Genomic DNA, 25,993 nt, shown 5'->3' with positions numbered 1-25,993 from the left:
AGACAACATTCCCTTTGCATGACAAACAACAACACCTATGCCAAATATGACACATGCTACATGAAGATGAGAACACAGAAAACTCTTAGGATCAAGGAGGGGAGCTTGAAATCATCAGCTTACCAATAAGTGACCAAGGATGGTCAATCACATGATCCAAGGTAGGCTCCAAAATTTGCATGCAAGCCAGAATTTTGGAGGGTGGTTGTAGCTGCTACAACAATGTACTACATAGTTAGGTATGGTGAATTAAAAATATCCCTCAATACAAAAAAAAATCATATATTTTTAGTCTATAATATATATTATTTTAGTTTAAGTATAATTTTAGTGTTCATTTAATGTTTTTATAAATTACGGTGACACCAGGGGAGGATCCAGACCCACCTAGGGTGAACATATGTTCCCCCTCCCAGGCATCATGTGTAAAATTAGATTTTCTTTAAATGTTTATTTCATTATCTTATTTTGGTCTTCTATTTGAAATATTATAAATGTCTATGAAATTTCCTCCATTTTCTCAATTATCTTCTCTTACCCCTTCGCATCATTCACCACCATCCACTATTCAACTACCAATTGTCCACCTGTTGATGGTGTTGAACCACCAACATTTAAGGGATCTCCCTGATATGAAGTCCCAATTAGACCTCACACTAGTTGGCGTAGGTGTCTCATATGATATAAAAGCTCAGTTTTTGAATCGTTAACTATTTCCCTTGGCTCTAATTGTTAGTAAGAGAGAGGGATGCAATGGTGCCTTCAAAAAGCAAGAAGGTGTGCTTGGTGAGTGTTCATTTGTAAATGTGTCAAGGTTCTTCTACTATGGAGAGGGGATAAAAGTGAGACTCTAAGGGAGAAGTAGTATTATCACCCAAGAAGAGACACACATGAACCAAAAGAATTCTTCTAACATCCAATGAAATAGTCCACAGAGGATGTGACAGTCGTTACAAGAAACAAATGAAGAAATGTTTTTCTAATATCCTATCGAATAGTCCATAAATTTGGGACAACAATAACAACCATTACAACATATTCTCAATAAGATAAGTACTAAAACAACCGAAATAGTTCAACTATCTTAGCACATGTGAAAGAAAACATGAAGTACAAACATCCACAGAATAGTATTACAAACATTCATAATCCATGCATGAAGAACATGATGGCCTTGAAGGCTTATGTTATTAAGTAAAATTTCCAAGACACATGTTTACAATGTACATCACTAGCTCTAGTAGTGGAGCATTGGATCCACTCCTTACTCCCTAAAGAACTAGCTTATCTCTCTAATTCTTTGCGAAAGGAGCCAAGGTGAAAATTCCTTTGCTCATAGAATGAGGAAGTATATATAACCAAGGGGTGATGCTTCCCCTTCGTTGTGACTCTTTGACTACCCTCATGATTGTTTGAATTTATATGACTTTTCAACTTTACGTGACTCTTCGTATTCCACACATGTCCTTTGGACTTTCAATTTACAATACATTTCTAAAAAATATGTTACATTATTAGCCACAAGATGTGGCATGTGACTACTAATGACATGACATGAAATGACACTACTAACATGGACTGCATGATGATGTGGCAATGTCAAGCTACTGCTGTTACTGAGTGTTGAGTGTCTTCTTCTTCTTTTCACCTCTGTATGACTTGGTGACAAGGAACCTTCAATGATCTTAAGTCTTGAGTTGCAATCAAAAAATGATGTCCCTTTTTCTTTTCTTAATTGATTAGCTTGTGTGTTCAGCTATAATTGTGTCTTTCACCAAGCTTCCCTCCTTCATCCTTCTTCATCATCTTTCCATGGTATCGTAGAGTAACCATATCTGCAATTCACTCATGACGAGACAACATCAATTTGAAAACCCCTTTGTCTAAGATAATGCATTTTGATCCATTAACTGACTCAAAACTAGGTGACAAGTCAGGAGAGAGGGATTAATGACTACGCAGTGAATAGTTCCAACAAACAGGGGTTAGGCATTAGCTCTAAGATTACACAGTGCATAGTTTAGGCAAGACTAAAGGACAAGACATGCCCAGTTTTGAGAGCCAGTGGGACAAGATGAGGGGATGAGCTTGAGAGGACACATTGCACAGTTCTCAAAGGCACAAGAGGCATGGATATTGTGCAATTTCACAGTTCAAAGGCTCAGTGGATGAGCTTGACACTTGTGATTGCATAATGCGCAATGAAAGTCGGGTTGGAAGTAATGATTGCACAATTCTAGAGGCCAAGGCCCGAGACTGAGCATATGAAATGTGCAGTGCAGCAGTCCTGGGAGACAAGAACTATGTTTTGAACGGTATCGAGGGGAAAGGTATTAGCTAGAGGTTTGGAACTATGTAGTGCACAGTTCAGGGAGGCCGAATGATGCCAAGTTTCTTAGTCGAGAAGCCTTCTTAAAAATGGCTAAGTGTAAGACCAATTAGACTAATCTGAACGGTGATAAGACTTCGAATGTAATCTCACACTTAGAATACTTGATGACATAACAACATAGATCACCCAAGACACAAGAAAAATGTATTTCCCTCTGTGTGACCACTTTATGACCATTTACGACATATGTGACACTTAAGATAGTCTTTAGGATGAGCGCGACGACGCTTGTGCAACAGTGCTCAAAACTTTGTGAATGAGTGTAATGGATGTTTACATAATTAGAACAACTCATATACACACGAATATGCCCTTAAAACCATCATAATAGGCTTCTACACATTGTGTGACCGCCAATCATGCCGAAAGTTGATGGTTAACCCAACTTGCAAAAGGCAGCAAACTAATTTAAGAAATCTCATGAAATGATTTTTGGTGTTTGCGATGACAATATGCAAGGCCAAGGAAGGCTTCGAAATTGAGTGCAAGCCAAAATTTTGGAGGGTGTTGTAGCAGTTACTATTATCACCCCAAGAAACTCTCCTAGGTTGTAGCTCGGAGATGCCTGGGAACATATAAATTCAACTTATTGTTGCAAATGGATGAATGGAAGGAATGATGCTTGTCCAAGCTAGATAACCACTTCTACTTTGTTTGACTCCAAACATGTGTGAACATCCCCAAACTACAAGGCTTTAGACCACCAATTACTCACAGTTTAAGGATTGGATGAATACGGAGAATACTGACCACACCAGCAGATGCACAAGACCATATGATGGCCAGCTACAACCAGTAAAGAATTCTGCAAATCTAATCTACTAATGCACAGACAAGATGACAGCTCTCTAGCACTAGGAGAGAAGAAACCTAAATAACTTATTCACTAATGCATGCAAGACTTTAACACAGAGACAGGATGACAACTACTCTAATTCTAAACATCAAGAGCTTAGAAATACAGCATATAGGCATAGCTTGGAACAGGAGAAGAATGAAAAGTGAGCAATTAACAACAAAAGAAGCTTGTATTAGCTGAAAATGAAGACGAGATGCTGCAAGTATCAAAATAGTTACAGTCTCCAAAAGTTGAACCTTACATCAAAACATCAACCATCAACCCTAATTACATCTTGTTTTTGGGTATATATAGAGTTTCAACACAAAGGCACTTGGCCATTCTAGGTATGGAGGGGTCATAATTGATCACCAACCGCATTTAGTTACCTGATGGAGCTTCTGAGTGCATTTGTTTGCTTTAATGGATGAATCTGATATTTTCTTGTGCTTTGCTATCCTCTCAGGCAGTTGGAGTGCTTGTATCAATGAGGCCCCATAACTGTTAACTGCAACTATCTGTTCATGCTCTGTCCTTTCCTCCTCGGCCATACTGTTTGTTAAATATGGTGGTTGAGGAGCAACTGCAAGTAGTATTGGAAAACTGGTTACCTTCATCCTTCAGGTGCACGGAACAATCAAGGGACGTGGACTGCATAGCAGGTGGACGAGTCAGAAGAAGGAGTAAGATTGGTCGTCGGATCGGGTGGATAGACGGCAGAGAAGGCTTGGCGGGACTATCAGGAAAAGCAGGGTGGAATGAACGTGGGCCGTTGGATCTCAAGTGGACGGATCCAATGGTCGTCGGGCAGCAGAAGCGCACAGATGTTATCGGGCGGGAACGTGGGACCGGGCGGTAAGCAGTATTGATCGCACCAGCTTAGGACGCTGGGCGGTAAAAGCGGAATTGTGCGCGATCCCATTCAGAGTGTGACGCGTGGCAGCGGAGGAGAGAGGAAACCACTCTCCATCATGCATTAATGCCTCGACACTTTGTGGACGCGGGGAGAGCAAACACTGTCCAATTGTGGCAGAGATGATCGGATGATTGAAGAGTCTTCCCATTCGGTAAGGTCGCCATTTTTTAAGTGCATGTAGTATTGCCAACATTTCCTGTTGTTTCATTTGATTTTGCACCAAAGTGGCGTTATCCTTTAAAAGTTGGAGAACTTGTTGTTGATGCTCGATGTGATCTTTCACTGCTTGAACCTTTTTCTTCTTGATATGTCCTTCAAGCTTGATAGTTTGAGGAGTGGTAATTCCGACCAATGAATTACAAGATATGGTTGGATTCATTTCTTCTTTCTTGACGTGATCTTTCACTTCTTTCACCCTTTTCTTCTTCATATGTCCTTCTATCTTGTGAGTTTGAGGAGTGGCCATTCTTGCTAATAGTTTACAAGATATGGTCTGATTCTTTTCTTCTTTCTCTAGGTTGAGTCTTGGCATATATCCTCTTCTTTTGATGTTTCTTGGTCCTTTTCTTCCTCCTCTTCATACTCTATGTAAAATAATTTCTTCTCAGCACACTTATGACCTTTAGTGCATTTGCTATCACAATTGTAACAAAGCCCTTTCTCTCTTTTTTCTTCCAATTTTTGTGGTGTAACCCTTGTAGGTTGTGGAAGGCTAGGAGAAACAACACTTCCATCTTTATAGTTGTGAGTGGTAGGCTTCCTTGTTGCCATAATTTTACTTTCCAATATGTCAAAAAGCCCTTTTACTCTTTCCAATTGCTGTGGTGTTACTCTAAAGAAGGTGTTGCTCTTTGTATCCTCATAATGTGCTATCATTTCCTCCGTGAGAATTGACCATGTAACAAGTTGTTTACTAGAACAAAGCCCTTTATACCATAAAAATTGATCTGGTTCTAAATATGAAGATGCAATACATACCTTTTGTAATAGTGGTACACCATGTAGATCAAAATATTCCTCCATCTGAAGTATCCAATTTACCGGATCCTTTCCATCAAACTTCCTCATCTTTCTTTTTCTTGATTTTATGACCTCGATTTTGAAACGACTGTAACTCTGTAATTTCGGATATTTAAGTTCTGAAATTGCTACTTGTAGTAGCCCTCTGCGTCCTCTTTCCAATTCCACTAGTCTGATCCAAATTGGATTCTCCAAGAAAGAGTTATGCACAATCTCCCAAGATCACCTGATTATAGAGCTTTCCAGAAGAGCGAACTTGTATGAAGTTCCACGTGTCAATTTTTCGACTTTTGGCTCTGAAAAAGATATACAAGAAGCTACAGTCCGTCCTCTTTCTGTACCTTCTTACTAAATTTCAATCCAATGCTCAGAGAGAAATTTATGACTATTTTCCCCAGGTCACCTGTTTTGAATGTAATTCAGGAGTCTGCAAAAAGACCAACTTCCTCAGATCATATCTCCGCAAATATGGCGCAAAAAGCTCTGAAATTCGGACCCAAGGTTCAACGCAACTTCTTCTCAAATGGGTTTTTCTTGAGACTTCCGAAACGTTACAGAAAAAAATTTATAGCGAAAATTCCACGATGACCTGTTTGGAGCAGCGAAACCCTAGAATCTAAAGCTCTGATACCAAATGTTATGAAACCAGCTCAAGAAAAGATAGAAAAGATAGATCAACGCCTTAGAATTCAGCCTCTTCGAGGGGGCAACCTCCTTTACATTACATAAATGAACAATTCTTGGATGATACAAATGAAAATACCTCCTTTCTATATATAGGAGTCTAAGGGGGCATAACATAATCAAAGCCGACATAACAATAATAATGTAAGGGCACAATATTAACAATAGTTGGCTTCTATGGGGCACAAGAGTAAAAATATGGGCACTACATGGGTACATCAATAAATAAGGGGGTTGTACTACTAACAATAAGGGGTTACACTAGTAGTATAGGGGCCTAACACTGTGTTGGCCACTGGAATGTGGATTGATCTCTCCAATGAAATCCAAGCCCCACTGCTAAAAAGGGCCACTAGCATGTATGGGTTTTAAGGGCAGGGACTTCAATTGCTGCTTCCCTTCAAATCTTTGGCAATTGTCACAAGATTTTACAAATGAAAAGACATCAGTAGTCCTGAGCATTTTGTGAGCTATAGTTTTCCAACAGTGATGTCCTCCACATATGCTTGAATGAAACTGTTGCATGACCTCTTTGGATTGTTCTTTGTCTAGATACCTTAGAAGAATTCTAGAGGGATCCCTCCAGTAGAGCAGTTTTTTATGAATGCAATATTTAGCTGCCTTAAGCTTGATAGTTCTCGCTTGGCTTAAACTAAGGCCTGGAGGAACTTCTAGCTTTAGCAAGAATTGAGCTATTGTGGAATACCATTCACAAGAAGTTATATTTTTTGCCAACGACTGATTTTTCCCTGGTTCAGTTGTTTCCTCTCCTGTCTGACCCTCCTCTGAATTTGTGCTTATCAAATTCATATCCAGCATTCTGCAATTTTCTTCAGCCATTAATCTAGCAAGGCCCTGGCCTCTGACAAGCTTGGTGGGCTTCAATTCTATGTTAAATTCAATAAGATTTGCAACCCATTTAGCCCTTCTTCCATCAGAATCAGGTTGCATTAGGACATCTTTTATTGAAGTAGAGGGCACATACACAATTACCTTGGAATGCAGAATGTAAATTCTGAAAGATTTCAAAGATTTTATAAGAGCATATGCTTGTTTCTCAATGATCTCATATCTCAGCTCAGCATCTTAAGGTTTTACTGAAAAATTCCACTGGATGCTCTAAGCCTTCCTCATTCGCTTGCAGCAAAACTGCTGCAAGGGTGTCATCAGAGGCAAACAAAAATATATGGAACTCCTTGTTGTAATCTGGGTTGATTAAAGTAGGAGCTTCCATAATAGCTTTCTTAATGGATTCAAAAGATCTTTTTGCTGCATCAATCCATTTGATCTCTGACCCTTTTTTCAACATGGAGGTAATGTGTTTTACAAGTTCTGCAAAATTAGGAATAAACCTCCTTACAAAATTTATCTTGCCCAAAAGGACTGGATATCCTTCTTTGATCTTGGGACAGACAAGGTCTGTATTGCTCTTACTCTTTCAGGGTCAATTTTGACACCTGCAGCAGAAACAACATGTCCTAACAACTTGCCTTCTTCTAAAGCAAACTGTGACTTTTTAGGATTGACTAAAATCCCAAACCTTCTACACTTCAGGAACACTTTCCTCAAATGCTGCAAATGGTCTTGATGGCTGCTGGAGTATATTGTTATATCATCAAGGTAGATAAGGACAAACTTATCCTTCTCTCCCACAAATGCTATATCCATAGCTCTCTGAAAGGTGGCTCCAACATTCATCAGCCCAAAAGGCATCTTGGAATACATAAAAGTGCCCCAAGGAGTGGTGAATGCAGTCTCCTCTTGGTCATCTGGATGCACAACAACCTGGTTATACCCTGAAAATCCATCCAGGAAAGACATCACTTTGGCTCCTGAGACCTTCTGTAGCAAATGCTCCATCCTGGGTAGAGGATAATTGTCCTTCTTAGAGCATTTTTTTAAGTTCCTAAAATCAACGCAGAGCCTGATTTCTCCACTTTTCTTCCTTACCACTACCAAATTGGCTACCCATTTTGAATATTTGAGAGGGACTATGATTTTGGAAGCCATTAATTTCTTGATTTCTTTTTCAATCAGAGGGAGCAAAGGATTTATGGGTCTCAGCTTCTGCTTGAAAGGGATGGTGTCTTTCTCTAAGGGAATTTTATGCTAGATGATCTTTTTGTCATAAGTTTTCAGGTCACTGTATTCCCAGGCAAAAACATTAGCAAATTGCTTCATTAAATTGCAGTACTCAGAACATTGGTCAGCAGACAGATGGGTGGACAAGTTTATATATCTTGGATGATCTAGACTCCCTATATTATGCCTATGGACTGCAGATTGGTCTTCTTTTTGTGCAGCCTTATAAGGCACATCATTCTGGTCAAACAACTTTTCTAAGGGGACTAGACCTATAGGTATCTGATTGCTAGGTAGTTGGACAATGCTATTTTTGCCAATTTTGTTTCTAAGCTAGGACTGGGGACTTTCTTCCAAGGCTTCATTCTCTTGATCAATTTGCATTTCAGAGAATTCATCAATGACTTGCAGAAATCTATTGACTTCATCATCATCTTCAAAAACTTTCCAATGCTGGACATTATCAGGGAAGGATGGTCTATATTTCATCTGAACTTCATAAACTAGTCTAGGAGGCGTGGGAGGGATAAGCAGGCTAGCAGACACAGCAAGGGAATCAACGAGCTAATTTTTGACTCTAGGGATGTATGAGATACAAAAACTATCAAAATAATCTTTAAGTCTCCATACCTCATCTCTATATGCTTTCAGCTTTGGGTGCTTAGCTTGAAACGTTTTGTTCACTTGCTGAATGATGAGATCAGGATCTCCAAACACCTTTATGCTTCTGATTTCTCTGTCTTTAGCTGCATTATGGCCCAATATCAAAGCCTCATACTCTGCTATATTGTTGGTGACTTGGAAAGCCAGCTTAAAGGACAAATGTGTGCTTTCTTGTTCTGGAGATATCAGCACCACCCCTGCTCCTACAGTTTTCCTTGAACATGTTCCATCAAAGAACATCTCCCAAACCTGTGTTCCTTCTCCTCCCACTGCCTAATTCACTGGTTTCTTGATCTGCATTGAGGCCTTCTGAGATTCTTCAATTTGGAGAATACATGCCCCAAAATCAGTGTCCATAGCATAAATGGGATGATTAGAAGGATTTTTTCTCATCACTGATGATGTATGCCAGCTGTGATTCTCTATACAATCTCCTACTCTCCCCTCCAAAAACTGGGACAGTGGCATAAGATAAATCATTTTGTAATGTCTCACCTAGTCTCTTAATCCACCCTTTGGACAGCAACATGCCAAACTTAGGAGGGACATCTGCTACCACAATGTCCATCATCATGCTCTTCATGGGCAGTTGAGTTAGGGTAATGGCCAAGTCTTTGATTAATCCTAGACACTTTACCTTTCTTGAATCAAATGAGAATAAATCATGATATGGTCTGGTGATATCAAGGCCTAACTCTTCCATAACACCTTTGGGCATCAGATTGTAGCTGGCCCTTGTGTCTAGTAGGCAGTTATGGAGGGTTTTGTCCTGAATGGTCAAGGAGACATAGAATGATGGGGAGCTATTATCAGCAGGTTCAGTCATTGGGCTAAGCACAACTGTAGGCTTATCATCTTGCAAATTTACATAGTCATGAGAGGCTTGTGAGGCTTTTAGCTCAAGGGCATCAAAGATAGGTTTTCTAAAAACCTCACTCTTTACAAGTTCTATCAGAGGTACAAATATTTTTAACTTCTGGACTTCTGATTCAAAGCTGAAAGGGGAAGGAGACTTGTCAGGACCTCTTATCTCTTGAGCTGGTGCTTTGAGGATGACTGGATCAGCTGCTGGCCTCTTCTGTCTGATATTCTATTACTCTGTTGGGACAATAGCCCTTTGGGTAGGATTCTCCTTGACATTGTTTGTTTTTGACCTCAGATTATATCTTTGTTGTTCATCAGTATGCAGAACAACCCCTCTGTCCCACTCTTGACTGTTTTGGTCCTGCAGCAATGATTCTTCGTATGGAAACCAATGTAAAAAAGGCAACACTTCCTTTATCTTCCATGCAATGAATCTCATCCTCTTCTTCAAACTGCTCCTCCTCCATGACTACGTTCTGGAAAGGAGCCTTAACTCTTTGTTCTTCATTGGCCTCTTTACCCCTCTGAATGATTTGCAATTGTTCATTTGCTCTTCTGAATGGATTTGGATTTCTTGGAGCAAATGTGTTTGGAAGTGTTGCCTTCCCAGAGCTCTACTCAACCTTCAACTTAGATATCTCAGTAGCCAATGACTCTATCATTTTAGTCATTTTGTCTACTTTAGGTTTTGAACATGAAGCAGAGGAAGAAGAAACCTCACCTCTCTGCCTCCTTCTATCAGCATGACTTTTGAGCTTTTTTGCGGCCATGATATTAGATTCCACCTCTAGGGCTGCATCTTGCATTCCAACTAGAGTGGCACATCTTCTTTCTCTTAAAAGTAGGCAGAAATCAGAGTCAAAAGCATTGGCATAGGTAACTTTGGCAGAGGTGGGAGTAGGATTTACTCAACTGGTATTTTACTATACATACAATTGAATCTTTTATTAAAATTAGGCAATGATTCCCCATTCTCCCTCTTGAGGTTTCCAAACTCGGTATGGTAATATAGCAGGTCTTTTTTATCTCCCCAGTGCTTCAAAAGTACATCATCTATTGCTTCAATGTCAGCAATAGACCTAGGGGCCAGTTCTCTGAACCATTTTCTAGCCTCTCCATCAAGGCTTTGGACAAATACTCTCATCCAAACATCATCCTCACTAATATCTAGGTTATCAACATAACTATAAAAAGACTCAAGGTGTTCTTCAGTTGTTACTCCCTCTGTACTAGTGAACTTAGGCATGTATTTCTGATACTCTCCTGCAGGCATGGCATTCAAAGGAACATGCAAGACTAGGGGTCCATACCTAGCAGCTATGATCCTTTCCATCTTCATGGGTGCTTGTTGGCCTGCCATGACTGGGGTAGGTGAAAGGATACTGACAGTTTGAATGGTAGGGAGCAGTGAAATAGATGATAGAGACAAAGGAATATGATGAACTGTATGGGAGGCTCTCTTTGGACTGAGATCCAAAGGGGAACTGAATGAACAAGGAGCTTTATGAATCTCTGAGGGTATTTCTTCACTAATAATGCTAGGCTCTATATCTTCAAACTGTACATCCTCAGCTATAATCTTCTCTTGCAGAGATACATAAGATCTTTTAGGCTTACCTGATCCTGATGCTCCTTTCTGTGATGTTTTCCTTTGCTTGACAATCTTCTTAGGGTCAGGCAATGGGTCAGCTAGTGATTTCTAAGGATTTCTCCAAGTATACCTCACAAACTGAGCCAGAACTGTAATGTGGAGTCGCCACTAGGTTGGTCCTCCAGTAGAGTCACTAGATAGATGATTACAACTAGAAATGTGTCCAGACTTTGTCTATCATCAAAGCTGGAACTGTGTCATTCTCCCAGGGAAGCTGAGCTTCAATCTCCTCTCCCCGACAATGGCACCAATTATGTTATCACCCCAAGAAACTGTCCTAGGTTGTAGCTCGGAGATGCCTGGGAACATATAAATTCAATTTATTGTTGCAAATGGATGAATGGAAGGAATGATGATTTTCCAAGCCAGATAACCACCTCTACTTTGTTTGACTCTAGACATGTGTGAACACCCCTAGACTACAAGGCTTTAGACCACCAATTACTCACAATTTAAGGATTGGATGAATATGGAGAATACTAACCACACCAGCAGATGCACAAGACCATGTGATGGCTAGCTACAACCAATAAAGAAGTCTGCAAATCTAATCTACTAATGCACAGACAGGATGACAGTCTCTAGCACTAGGAGAGAAGAAACCTAAATAACTTATTCACTGATGCATGCAAGACTTTAACACAGAGACAGGATGACAGCTGCTCTAATGCTAAACATCAAGAGCTCAGAGCATATAGGCACAACTTGGAATAGGAGAATAATTAAAATGAGCAATTAACAACAAAAGAATCTTGTATTAGCTGAAAATGAAGATGAGACGCTGCAAGTATCAAAATAGTTACAGTCTCTAGAAGTTGAACCTTACATCAAAACATCAACCATCAACCCTAATTACATCTTGTTTCTGGGTATATATAGAGTTTCAACACAAAGGCACTTGGCCATTCTAGGTATGGAGGGGTCATAATTGACCACCAACCGCATTTAGTTTCCTGATGGAGATTCTGAGTGTGTTTGTTTGCTTTAATGGATGAATATGATCTTTTCCTATGCTCTATTGTCCTCTCGAGCAGCTGGAGTGCTTGTATCAATGAGGCCCCATAACTGTTAAATGCAGCTATCTGTTCACGCTCCGTCCTTTCCTCCTTGGCCATACTGTTTATTAAATATGGTGGTTGAGGAGCAACTGCAAGCAGTACTAGAAAATTGGTCACCTTCATCCTTCGGGTGCATGGAACAGTGAAGGGATGAGAACTACATAGCGGGTGGACGAGTCGGAAGGAGTAAGATTGGCCGTCAGATCGGGTAGATAGATGGCAGAGAAGACTTGGTGGGACTATCGGGAAAAGCATGGTGGAATGAACATGGGCCGTTGGATCTCAAGTGGACGGATCCAACAGTTGTCAGGTGGCGGAAGCGCGCAGATGTTATCGGGCGGGAACATGGGACCGGGCAGTAAGCGATATTGATCGCACCGGCTTAGGACGTTGGGCGGTAAAAGGGGAACGATTCGCAATCCCATTCAAAGTGTGACGCATGGCGGCGGAGGAGAGAGGAAACCACTCTCCATCATGCGTTAACGCTCTGACACTTTGTGGACGTCGGGAGAGCGAATGTTGTCCAATCGTGGCGGAGATGATCTGATGGTGGGGATTTGATCACGCGGGTCACTTTATTTAACGCGATAGGGGTCGTTGGATCAACGGGAAGAGTCAACGACTATGATTTAAAGGTGATGCTAGGGTTATGGAAGCGCGGGGTCATGTGGACACGCTTTATGAAGGTTTAATCTTTGCGCTCGGGGCTTGAGGAAACAGGGGTTTATGCCGGGTTTTAGAGGAAAAACAGAGGTAGCGGGGGTGAAAGGGAGTAAGCAGGGTAAAGGAGGAGAAGGAAGATGACCGTTGTGAGCTTTCTTTTGAGCATAATCAATACAACCAAGCTTATATTTGGCCTTCAAAAACCACGGTTATGTAGCAGGGCTAACAGTTACAACACTTGGCAACACACTAGTAGAATTCTAGGTTCTCTATCTTGGTTAACTTCTTCTGTGTAGGGCATTGGTTATTCAGGGAGTATTGGTTCATCGTGCATATTACTTTGGTCTTGCCACTTACCCCATGAATACACATTGTCCCATTTATGCCTTCTCGATTGAACACAACATAAGATTCATCGATATCACAATGTTTCAAGTTGTGAAGGGTAGTGTAGCTCGTGAGCTTGAGATTTTTAGAGTATAATTTTTCATCTCTGGTGTTTCTCCGTTGCCTGCAGGCTTGGACAATACCCCATTGGAGTCACACAGGAACACAAACATTGCTCCGCTTCCAACAAGCATAGACAGTACCCTAACGTAGTTGCTTTCTTCACCTCTCTGCGTAGGAAGCCTTTCTCTTCCTTCGCCTTTATTTATTTATTTGAAAGAGGATTGTGCATCGACACATTTATTTTGTTGCAGAAGAGGGATCTCGACTTATTAAGAGCAGAAGAGGTTGTTCCTGCAGAGAAGCATATAGAGACCTCTGATTTAGGTTTGCTCATTCCGATTTTTTCCCCTTTCCTCTTCTACTGATTGGATAAGCATGAAAACACAAAAACACAAAACCAATTATGGGCATAAGGTTTCTTGAGTAGACACAGGTTCACATTTGGACCAAAACTCTCCTTAGGACAGATCGTATTTTCCCTTGGAACTTCATCGACCAAAAGATATAACCAACATAAGGAATATGGATAGAAGGTTAGCCAAATGCTGAAGTGTCACAAGACTCTTTAGAGTTCGGCAACACACATACTAAGTAGCCACAATGTGTTCATGCACAACACTTATTCACACGATGAAAACAAAACAAAATTCAAACAAACAAGAAAGAACAAACTATGTATACAGTGTAGGGCACAATCTCAGATCTTCATTAGAAGTAGTGTTGTAAGTCTTGGCCATTGACTGGGAGAGAGTCGATCTTCCTGTCAAGTGATTGAAGATGATAAGTGTGTTGGAAAAAAATTTCGTGGATAGTGAATGGCCCAATACATAGGGACTGAAACTTAGCGTTGTTTCCTTTGTCCTCCTGGGATTTTTCCCACTTCAAGACTAAGTCACCCATACTGAAGTTATTATTCCCTACAAACATCTTCTCGAACCACCTCTTGATACGATTCTGATGAAGTGAAAATTTTTCTTTTTCTTTCAACCTTTCTTCCTGTAATTTGTGAAGGGTGTCCATCATACACTGCACTAATAAGCATGGATTGCCTTGGGATTATTATGAAAGTTGGATCACATGCAAGTAGATGTTGGGCAAGAGGATGAATTCTTTTCCATATACTAGGAAGTAAGGGGAGGTGTTCAGAAAGGACTTTGGCGTGACTCGGTCAGCCCATAAACCATTTACCAATGCTGAGTTTCAGTTTTGCTGCTAAGAGAATATGGTCTTTTTGATGATGCAGATTAGGTTCTTATTTGTGGATTCAACAAGACCATTCCCTTGCGGATAATAATTAGCTGAATGTTCCAATATAATACCATTTTCCAATGCAAAATCATAAAGTCTTAGCGATGAAAAGTATGATGTTGTTGTAGCAGCTACAACCACCCTCCAAAATTTTAGCGCGCATGCAGATTTCGGAGCCTACCATGGATCCTATGATCGATCGTTCCTTGGTCACTTATTGGTAAGTTGATGATCTCAAGCCCCCCTCCTTGATATTAATAGTTTTTCATCTTTATGCAGCGTGTGTCATCTTTGGGCATGGGGATTATCATTTTTCATGCAAAGGGAAGTTTTCTCTGCTTCAAGGGGAAATCTTTGTGCGTATGAGTTGTTCTAATTACATAGACATGTTTCACACTCACTTCACACACTCTTGTCACTAAGGTTGTTGCATTAAGTAGTGTATGTTGTATATGTTCTACATGGTCTATGTTGTATCACTAAGTTTTCAAGTGTGTGATCATAGTCAAGTTCTGTCACTGTTCACATCAGTTCCACTGATCCCACACTTAGCCAAATTATGGAGTTCCGTAGAAACTTAGCTTCATCCAGCTTTTAAGAACTACACCCTTCGCTTCTGCAACCCTCAATCTTTTTCCCTTTTCCTGCTGGAACTACACAATGCACAAAGACCCCAACCTCGCTTAGCATCAAAAACTAAACAGTGATTTCCTCTAATGTCCTTCCCTCAACCAGAACCCACTGTCTCTAGAAACTGTGTAGTATTGTCCCTTAGCTGCCTAGTTTTCCTTGCATACAAAAACTACGCAAGGGTGTCCTTCCAAGGCCCCATCTCGTAGCAGTGTCTTGCATCCCAAAACTGCGCAGTGTTGTCCCAGCTGTCTAGTCTTCCTTGCATTCAGAAACTGCGCAAATGTTCTCCCACGACATCATCTCGGCAACAGTCACTGCCCACTGAAACTGCGTAGATGTCCTCCCAAGACATCATCCTGACAGTGGTCATTGATTGTTGAAGTTGCGCAAATGTATCTCTTAGTGTGTTGAGAAATGGCAACAAGAAATTCCAGTTTCATTTTCCCTTGAATTAAACTGAGAATTAAAATCGAATTCTATTCTCATAACAACTTGTAAATAGTTAATTAAGTTTAATTAACTTAATTAGCTTACGAATTTTGAGTTAGAAGTCTTTCTATAATCATGAATATGTTCTCCCTAAGTTTTAGGGGTCCAGTATGAGTTTAAATTGAGTTGGAAATTAGATCACTCAGTTTACCGAGTTAAGCTCAGTTAAATTAGTTCTAAATTGTTTTTGGAACTAATAGAGGACTAACAGTCAATTGGTGCACTAATGCATCCACTAGTGCTACTGGAGTTAACTGAAGATTCCCTCATGAGAAACTCATGCATGTCAGTTCAGAGAAAGACCCAGTTGAGACTAGAGTGTAGGGACAATGTACTATCAGTGGTATTAGTTACTGGAGTGTAAATATCATATATGCATCAGAGATTGATCCTATGTTTGGATTGAGCAGTTTTGGAAGCATGAATTCCCTTTAAATACGGGTTATCATCCTAGGAATTACTCAAGAGATTAGGGGCTTGGAGAGATGCTGAATAGGCTAAGGATTTAGCTTGAGCTAGCTTGTGAGCTGAGAGAGTTGAGCATACTTGTGCGGAATTGTTCTAGTGAAAACAGGCTTTGTATATTCACTCATATTTGTAATATATGCAATACAGATAATGGGGTTTTTAGCAATGGCTTTCCCCAGATACTTCTTGTATTATGTTCCATTGATTTATCTTCTTCTTGTTCATATTGTTTTCATTGACCTATTGGATTCTGTTGGTTGAAAGTAGAAGTATATTCTTGTCATGTGCTTTAGTACATTGCATGAGCTTGTGAATCTACAGGATTTTCTACACAGTGCCCACAAGGAAAGATGACATGCTAGATGACTCTCAAGGAGTTGAGGAGAAAGACCAAGGAACTGAGTTATGATAAATGATCGAGACCACATGAAAACTCTGTCTAATGCATAAAAATTTGGAGGGTTAGTATGGTAAGAAAAGCTCATCCTTTTTAAATACATCTCTTAGTGTAGCTTGAAGTACTATTGATAAACATCATATCATTCTGTCTTCAATGACATGCATGGTTGCAAGCATTAAAAGTCATTCCATGTGTTTCCTCTATGTGTCTTTCTCCCTATCGCTTCTTGGACCAGTGGTCATCCTTTTGGCATATGGATTGCTTTGTCATGCTTGCAATCTTGTTCTGATGATTTTGAAGGTTTGTCTTTGTGTGCATGAGTTTTATTTGCTCTGTGAACATCGGTCACACTCACACATAAATTTTTAAGCACAGTCATGCAAGTGTCCTCACGGTCGTCCAATGGTCTACCTCAAGTGTCGCACTTCTTGCTCTTAGCTTTAAGATAATCTCACTGAGCACATGTTTTGTCTTGTTGGTTTGTGTTGTCTTGTTGTCAAGGTATTCTAAGTCTATGATCACAATGTCAAGTTTGAATTGGTTCACTTACCTCCGACACTTAGCCATTTTCCTAAAAATATCTCTGACTGGACAACCTCCTTCAACTGGACCCTGACTGAGTTGCATTGCGCAGTCTCAACCCTCATTGACCCTGCTCTACTGCCCATAACCACGCAGTGCTTGAGGTTGTTCTGCAGGTCAGCTGCGCTGCGCAATACCGAAAATGAGTAGGCCTCTCTACCTCTCGGAATTGCACAAAAATTGCCTCATGGCCAAACTGAACTGCACGTTTCTCAAGCACAATTATTCAGCCTCCCTCTGGTTTGCCAGAAACCTGCACTGCACTGAGACTCGGGGCTTCACTACTCTCCAAAATTGTGCAGATATGCCCAACTGATTTCAGAAACCTGCCCCGCACTGCCTTCAGAAACTGCACAGTCATGATCAACAAGACCTCTGCTGCCTTGCTCTGCACTGTCTCCAAAAACTATGTAGTCATGTCTAGCAAGTCCTCTACTGGATTGCTCTGCACTACTCTAGGAAACTGCATAGAATTCCCAGATGGTCCCTTGAGTGGCTTGTCCAGTCTTCCCCTTGAAAACTACGCAACAATTCCCTTTGCAGCCCTGCTTTGTCCTTCCTTTGGAAACTATGCAGAACTAACCAGAAGTCCTTATGCAACCCTGCTTTGTCCTTCCTCTAGAAACTGCATAGAGTTTCCTAGTAGTCCCTCTACATCCCCACTTTGTCATCCCTCGAGAAACTGGCCAGAAATTGTCCCCCTCAAGGTCCAATCTTAGAGATGACAATGGTGTCTGTCACTGCAAAATTTTGCTTCCTATTGGTCACTACACAATTTTTCCCGATAGTGTAAACCGAGCTCCAAAATTCCTCATCACGGCCTGAGCTATGCTCTGCACATTTCCAGTGTCCTCTGCTCCCTCCCAATCACCTGGACTCGAACACAGAAAAAAATGCATCATGCTAGACTAGGATATTTTCAAATTTGATGTCATCCCATCATGAGTGAATTGTAGGAACAGGTACATTGATGGAACATGGCAAGATGAAGAGAGGGATGAAGGAGCGCATGCTAGAAGACTTTCTTACAGCTGAATGAACGTACAAAGCACATCGAGTAGCAAGCGAAAAGAGTACATGCATGGAACCATCTTGAAAAGACCAAGACCATTGAAGACCCTACAACATCAAGCTATGTGGAAGTGAAGATGAAGCACAACCAAAGAGACGTCCACCACTTAACAGCGCAACAACTTGACATGGACACCACAGTTAGCTAGTACATGTCAATAGTTTCATGTCAAGTTGTGTTATGAGTTGTCTCAGCCACCTCCCTACTATAAGTTGTATCTATTGCAATGAAATGTAATGTAAGGTGAAATTTCAAGTGTCATTAGTGGAATGAAAACAGTCATATGTAATGAGGGTAGTCAAAGGGGAATGGCAAGGGTCACCCCACCCTTTTATATATATAGAACCTCATAACTCATAGAGCAGGGTTTTGGGAGCCAAGATTTTAGCTAGGCATTGCTTAGAGAAGGCTTGGAGAGTATTGTGATGAGCTTTGGCTTCTCCACAGTGCAGAGCGAGTACAAATATTTAGAGGAGCAGGTTGACTGCAATGTTCCACTATTGGGGTTAGTGACTATCAGTGGTGTATGTATGGATGGAACTTTCACTTTATATAACATAACAGAGCCAACATGTCTTCATGCATATGTTTTTATTGTAGTTCGACTATTCTAGTTACTTTACAAATGTATGTTTTTTAACTTACGCTCTTGTGTATGGCATTTTTTGTATACGATTATATGAATCTTTTTGTAGTCATGTTGTTGGTTTAACCCGTCACTTTAGATTGTCGACTATTCTTCTTTCCATCTTGTGATCTCATTAAGCTTGTGTGTTCCTTTTAGGTTGCATACTATTACAAGCTTCTAAGGGACACACTTCCTTTTCCCCTCCATGTGTTAGAACCCCCATGCACATAACTTAGCATATAATGAATATACTAATTTTAACTTAGCATGAATAATTGTTTCTAATTTATATTATACATTAAATTATTAAAGCTATGCAAAAAAACAAGAATAATTAACTTATTCCAATAAATGTTACTATTAGAGTTAGCCATGGATGAATGTAGTAATATATAAATAGGATTTATAGTTGACTCTCTTAAACCATATTCAACATGCGTATCATAGTCAACCCTGACCATAATCGTTTATAACAAACACTAACAACCTTGATCAACCATGTACACCCATGATCAACCATATGTTGACCATATTTAACAATGTTTGATGAGCTCAATTATGGCCAAACATGGTTAAACAAACACAACCATGGTCAAACATTGTCACTCATTATTGTCCATGGTCAACCACACACAACGTTAGTTAGCCATATACCACCATGGTCAACCTTACTCAACCATGGTAAACCTTTGTCAACCATGGTTAACCATGGTCATCTTTGGTAAACCATAGTCAACCTATAACAACCCATGCTCTACCCACTAAAGTTAACAATGGTAATCATTTTCAAGTGAGGTCAACTAAGGTTAACCATGGTAATCATGATTACCATGAATTTAATCATGGTAATCATGGTCAACTGAGCTTCGCCATGGTAATCATTGTCAATCATGGCCAATTGAGCTTAACCATGGTAATCATTGTCAATCAGGGTCAACTAAGGTCAACCATAGTAATCATTGTCAACCATGTTCAACTGAGGTAAAACATGGTAATCATTATCGATCATGTTCAACTGAGGACAATCATGGTCTACTTGACCAACAATGGTAACCTTGTCAACCATGGTTAACCCACTTCAACCATTAATATAACCATTTTTGTAACATAAATGTAACATTAGGATTAACATTGATGTAAGATCAATTATCATCAACACATGTTGACCATGGTCAACAATAGTCAACATTAATGTAGTATTAGTGTAACAATGTGACAATAGTCAACCTTGGTCAACCATGATAGTCATTGTCAATCATGTTCAACTAGCTCAACCATGTTCTACCTTGACTAACAATGCTCAACCCTCATCATCAATGTAACATTAACATTAACATTAATGTAACATCAACCATTCTCATCCATGGTTAACAATGGTCAACCATGGTCAATATCAATGTAACATTAATGTAACAATGATCAACATTAATATAACATTGTTATATTGATGTAGCAATAATACAATGTTACGTCAATGATTGACCATGGTCAAATTTATTCAACCTTAGTCAACCCTCTTTAACATTGGTCAACCTTGCCAAGTATCTTTAGCCATGGTCAACTCATCAGCCCTCTTCAATGATGTTCAATGAATCCACCCCACACACATTAGTTGTCAACACTTTCTAGCCTCGATCAACCATGGTAAACCAAGGTCAACCGTAATCTTCACCTTAATCCTTGGTTAACCATGGTAATGATGGTTAATCATGCTCAACTAATGTCAACCATGGTAATGATGGTTAATCATGCTCAACTAAGGTCAACCATGGTAATTATTGGTAATCATGGTCAACTAAGGTCAACCATGATCAACCCCATCAACCTATTTCAACCATTAATGTAATAGCATCATTAACATTAAGGTTAATGTAATATCAACCATAATGAATATTAATGTAACACCATTGTAACCATGTAACAATGGTCAATAGTGGTAAAACCTTATCAACCAATGTAACATTAACATTAATGTAACATCAACCATTGTTGATAATGGTAAAATATGGTCAATATCAATGTAACATTAATGTAACATTGTTAAATCAATGTAACAATAATACATTGTTACATTAATGGTTCACTATGGTCAATCCTTAGTCAACCATAATCAAACTCATCAACCCTTTTCAACCATGGTCAATGAATTGACGCCACATTCATGTCCCCAAACTAACACAAGCACATTAATAAATGTAGTTGATATAAGCCAATTTGCTACATTTTCCACTTTTATGAAAATAACCTTAATTAACCTATATCAGCCACATTTGCTAAAAGTAAAATGAAGTCCATAAAAACTGAAAGTATGTTGTTGAAGTATGAAACTAACTTTATCAACGCGCTTTTATGAGTTGATCCAATAATGGTGCTCGTATTCTCCGTCAACATATACTTTTATGAGTTGATCCAATAGTGGTCCCCGGATTACTCCGTCAATGGAGTAATCAACAGGCCTCGCCACTCTAACAATGGCCGACCACGCTAATGGGATTGCCACTACTGCATAAACAAACCAAACCCTGATATCACTCTCACCATCCCGTCAAGTTATTATTGACGATAATATGCCCATACATATTCTTGCCAAAATTATAATTGAGTACGTTTTAATGGCAGAATTGACCAGAGACAATGAACCCAATGGATAAAGGCCCCACCTTCATAATGGATGTATTGTTTTGGTTATCAACAAACATGGAATCAGATATCCTCCCAATAAATATGATATTCCCAATGTTTTCGAAAATGCAAAATAATGCTCCCTTCTAGGACATCCGTAGAAGTATGCCCTTCCATTTATATATTTATCATTGTAAGTATGTTGTGGAAACACCAGTTGTGATGGAAGCAGTTATATACCTCACGATAGTGGGTCATCGCCAAAGCTGGGGGATTCTTTCTCAACACCCCCTATGACCCCCAATAGTACTTTGGTTTGGTTTGCGAGTACACTGTACACCATTATCTTGATTTATGCTGCTTACGGTGACAAAATGCGTCCATCTGGTATCCCCATGTCAGATGATAAAACTATTTTGTACGGATCCATTCACTTTATGACCGAACATGGGCTTGCCAACGTACCATGAAAATGTCATGTTAGAAAGCCTTGGTCTGGAACATCCTTTGTTTTTTCGGCCATTGGCAAGGTGATTTATCATATTATTGAATACCACTTGTGATAGCTACGATGCATACCTAACTTTCAGTAACAAAAGCTGCACTCTATATCAAAAGTGAAACTAAGGCTCAATTTTGGAGTTTTATTATAAAATTTGTATAAAAGTTAAATGAAGGTTAATTGATAATATCAAGCACTATGTAGTAAGTAAGTCAATGATTAGCTCATTGATTTTACATTTTTTTTATTAAATATTATTTATATTTTTCCAAATAAAAACAGTAAATTAGGCACTATGTAGTAATTCAATGATTGGCTCATTGATTTTACATTTTGTTTATTAGATATTACTTTATTTTTATCCAAATAAAAATAATAAACTAATTATTGACTTATTGCAACTTGTTTAATATTTACTAAACTAATTATTGACTTATTACAACTTATTTAATATTTACTTAAACGCTTTAGTGTTAAGAAAATTATCCATTTTACTTGAATGGTCTTAAGTCATTGGCCAATTTTACCATTCCTTTTCAAGTCATTTCTGAAATTTACCCTTTCCTTTTTACCTGTATTTAATTTAATGGAATAATCATTTCAAGGTGTGTTTTCAATTAGGGACAAATTTATGTGTGATGCTTTTACTTTTTATATTACTAACGTGAAAATATTTTGCTAAAAAAGCTTGTAAAAGGAATGAAGTATAAAATATGGGATATTATGGTATATGATAATTTAAAAGCTAAATATTTTGGCTATTTATTAATTTAGAAAGTATTCTTTCAAAAGAGAGGATTTTGTGCGCATTCTTTTATGAGTTAGGGTACACTTTTTAAAGGATTCTTTGCCTTCAACTTCAGGACCCCTTTCTCAAACATCACTCTTAAGAAATGAGCATGATGAATGGTATTCAATTTTTTGTTTTTCGGGGTCAGTGAGCTTCTGAATTAGTTTTGTTAATTTCAATAAAATGTATATTTTCTAATTAAATTTTTAAATTTTTTTTTTTCCTTTTCCTTTATAAGTAAATGCAAATTATATTTCAAATTTGGAAATTATGGTTATTTAGAACTCAAACTTAGTAACTGTGGTTCAGAGTCTGAATGTTTGTAAAGTATAACTGACCACAAAAATTGATTGATAGATGGATAACTAATTTGTAAACTGATCCTGGCCAAAGACAGTAAAGGGATCCATTCTTGCATTCCTCACTCGACAGTAAAGGAATGATCACAATTTTAGAAAGTATTCTTTTGCAAAAGATGACGTTATATACATGCATCTTTCAACTTCTTTTGCAATGTATTTACAAGCACACAATAAAAACCAAAAGTTGTCCAATAGTTTAAGGTGGCGTTATATGCAACTTATATTTCAACTGGTTTGCCATATCTACTGTTGGAAAGGTGGAGGAGACAAAACATGAATGCACACATAAAACACGAGCTGCTGCTTTTCTATTGATCACACAAAACATGATACTTACAATGAACCCGGTGAAGGGTATTTATCCTTTTCCAAGTAGCTACTCGCCTTGACATGCAACCACACACTCAAAGTTGTTTATCATTTAACTCGACTTGAATCAACACTCAAATATTGAATCACTCAATCACTCAGTTAACTGACTCTCTATGTTTAGCCAACTCCTCATGCAAGAGTAATTATCTTATTTTAACACTCCCCCTTAATTATGACTGCTAAACTAAAACATGACTCATGACAACTCAAGCATGCCTGTTGGTCTATGTTTCAGCTAGGCTTACAACACCCAAGTTTCTTCTATGAGACTCGGACACATCTTGTGTTAATGACTTAGTAAATATATCAGTCAAATGATCACTAGATTTACAAGGCTTCAAGTGAACTTCTCCATTGCTCACAAGTTCTCTAATAAAGTGATATCTATATCAATATGTTCTCTTTTGATGAAACACACTATTCTTGGATAGTGCAATTGATGAAGTGTTGTCACAGCAAATTGTTGTTAATCCTTGTTGTTTCTTCTTGAGTTCATCAAATACTCTTCTTAACCACACTGCTTAACATGTTGTTGGTGTTGCTACTAAATATTTTGCTTCTCCTGACGAAAGTGTCACAATGGGCTGCTTCTTAGATGCCCATGAAATCGCACCTGAACCAAGGTGGAACACATAACCATAAGTGCCCTTCCTATCATCCAAACTTCCTGCAAAATCTCTATCTCTGTATCCAATTAAATCTTTTTTTTTGTTCTTGCATACATTATGACACAATCTCTAGTTCATGCTATGTATCTCAGAATTCTTTTTCCTGCACTCCAATGCGTGCCTTTTGGAGTCTCCATAAATCTGGAAATCAAACTCACTCCTTGCATGATATCTGGTCCTGTCGCTGTGAGATACATGAGGCTTCCAACGAATCTTTTGAATAGAGTTAGATTGACATATGATCCTACATCATCCTTGCTTAACTTTGTACTTGTTACAACTAGTGTAGGGACAGGTTTACAATTTTCCATCCTGAATCTTTTCAACAAATCTTAGGCATATTTATTTTGACAAATAAAAATCCCCTTTTCAGGTTTCTCAACTTCCATGCCAAGAAAATATTTCATGAGACGAAGATCTGTCTCTCAAATTCTTTCATCATGGGTGCTTTAAATTCATCTATCTCAAAATCACATGTAAAAATCATGTCATCAACATATAAGAAAACAATCAAAATCTATCCATGCTCATTTACCTTTCTGTACAAGGTAGGCTCAATGTTGCTTATGAAAAATCCATTATTAATCATGTAGGTATTGATTCTGCTATACCAAGCTCTAGGCGCTTGCTTCAGTCCATAGAACGCTTTCTTCAACCTGTAAACTTTCTCTTCATTATTCTCAACTTCATATCTTAGAGGTTGCTGAACATAAATTTCTTTTTCTAGAATTCCATTCAATAAGGTTGATTTCACATCCATTTGATATACTTTCCACTTGTTCTGAGCTGTTGTGACTAGAATTGCTCTTACAGTATCCAATATGGCTATTGGAGCAAACATTTCTCCAAAGCTTATTCCTGGTTACTGCGAGAATCCTTTTGCTAAAAATCTTGCTTTAAATCTATCAATTTCACCATTTTTCATTCAATTTTGTCTTGTACACCCACTTCACACCAATGAGACTTTTGTCCTTTGGTAAATCAACCAAATCCCATGTATCATTCTTTTCAATACCTTCAATTTCTTCATCCATGGCTTGCACCCAATTTTCATCTCTGATTGTTTCTTGAAACAAAGAAGGTTGGAATGACAATAATGTAAAATTTGAACTAACATCCAAATCATCATAAATATCTTTCAAACTTCTCATATTTCTCTTAGCAGTGCTTGATTCATCACCCGATTGACTATTGGGAGAATCTCAATCTGCTGATACGCTTGAAGATCCATGCTCTCTGAAAATCTTGGAGTCCTGGTTGGTGTGTCCTTGTTTGGTGTCTTCACTTGTGATTCTTGCCGCTCCTTTTCTCCTACATCATCTTCTTCCATCAGTGGAGCTTGTGCATCAACTGTTTTGTCTACAGTTCCATTCCATGACTCTTGTTCTTTGAACACAACATCTCTGCTAATTATGGTCTTCTTTGTGACATGGTTATACAATTTGTAAGCTTTTGATTTCTCATTATAACCATTGAATATGCATTTTTCACTTTTATCATCCAATTTGCCTATTCGCTCCGTAGGCACATGTGCATAAGCTAAACATCCAAATACTCTGAGATGAGATACACTGCAATACATACCTAATCATGCTTGTTCTGCTACTTTGTTTATCACACTTTTTGTAGGAGATTTGTTAATCACATAAATAACACATGCAACTGATTCTACCCAATACTCATTAGACAAGTTTCTGCCTTTCAACATGCTTCTTACCATGTTCATAATTGTCATGTTCTTTCTCTTTGCTACACCATTTTGTTGCGGTGTGTACCTGGTTGCAAATTGTCTTCTGATGCCATGTTGTTTGCAGTAATCAAAGAATGCCTTTGAATCATATTCCCCACCACGATTTGACTTGAATACCTTGATTTG

The sequence above is a fragment of the Pinus tabuliformis genome, chromosome Q, assembly GCF_031772625.1.
Source record: "Pinus tabuliformis cultivar Carrire ecotype Pingquan chromosome Q, CPIR1, whole genome shotgun sequence".
Taxonomy (NCBI): domain Eukaryota; kingdom Viridiplantae; phylum Streptophyta; class Pinopsida; order Pinales; family Pinaceae; genus Pinus; species Pinus tabuliformis.
The sequence above is the reverse complement of the archived record's forward strand: the minus strand, read 5'-3'. Positions refer to the sequence as shown.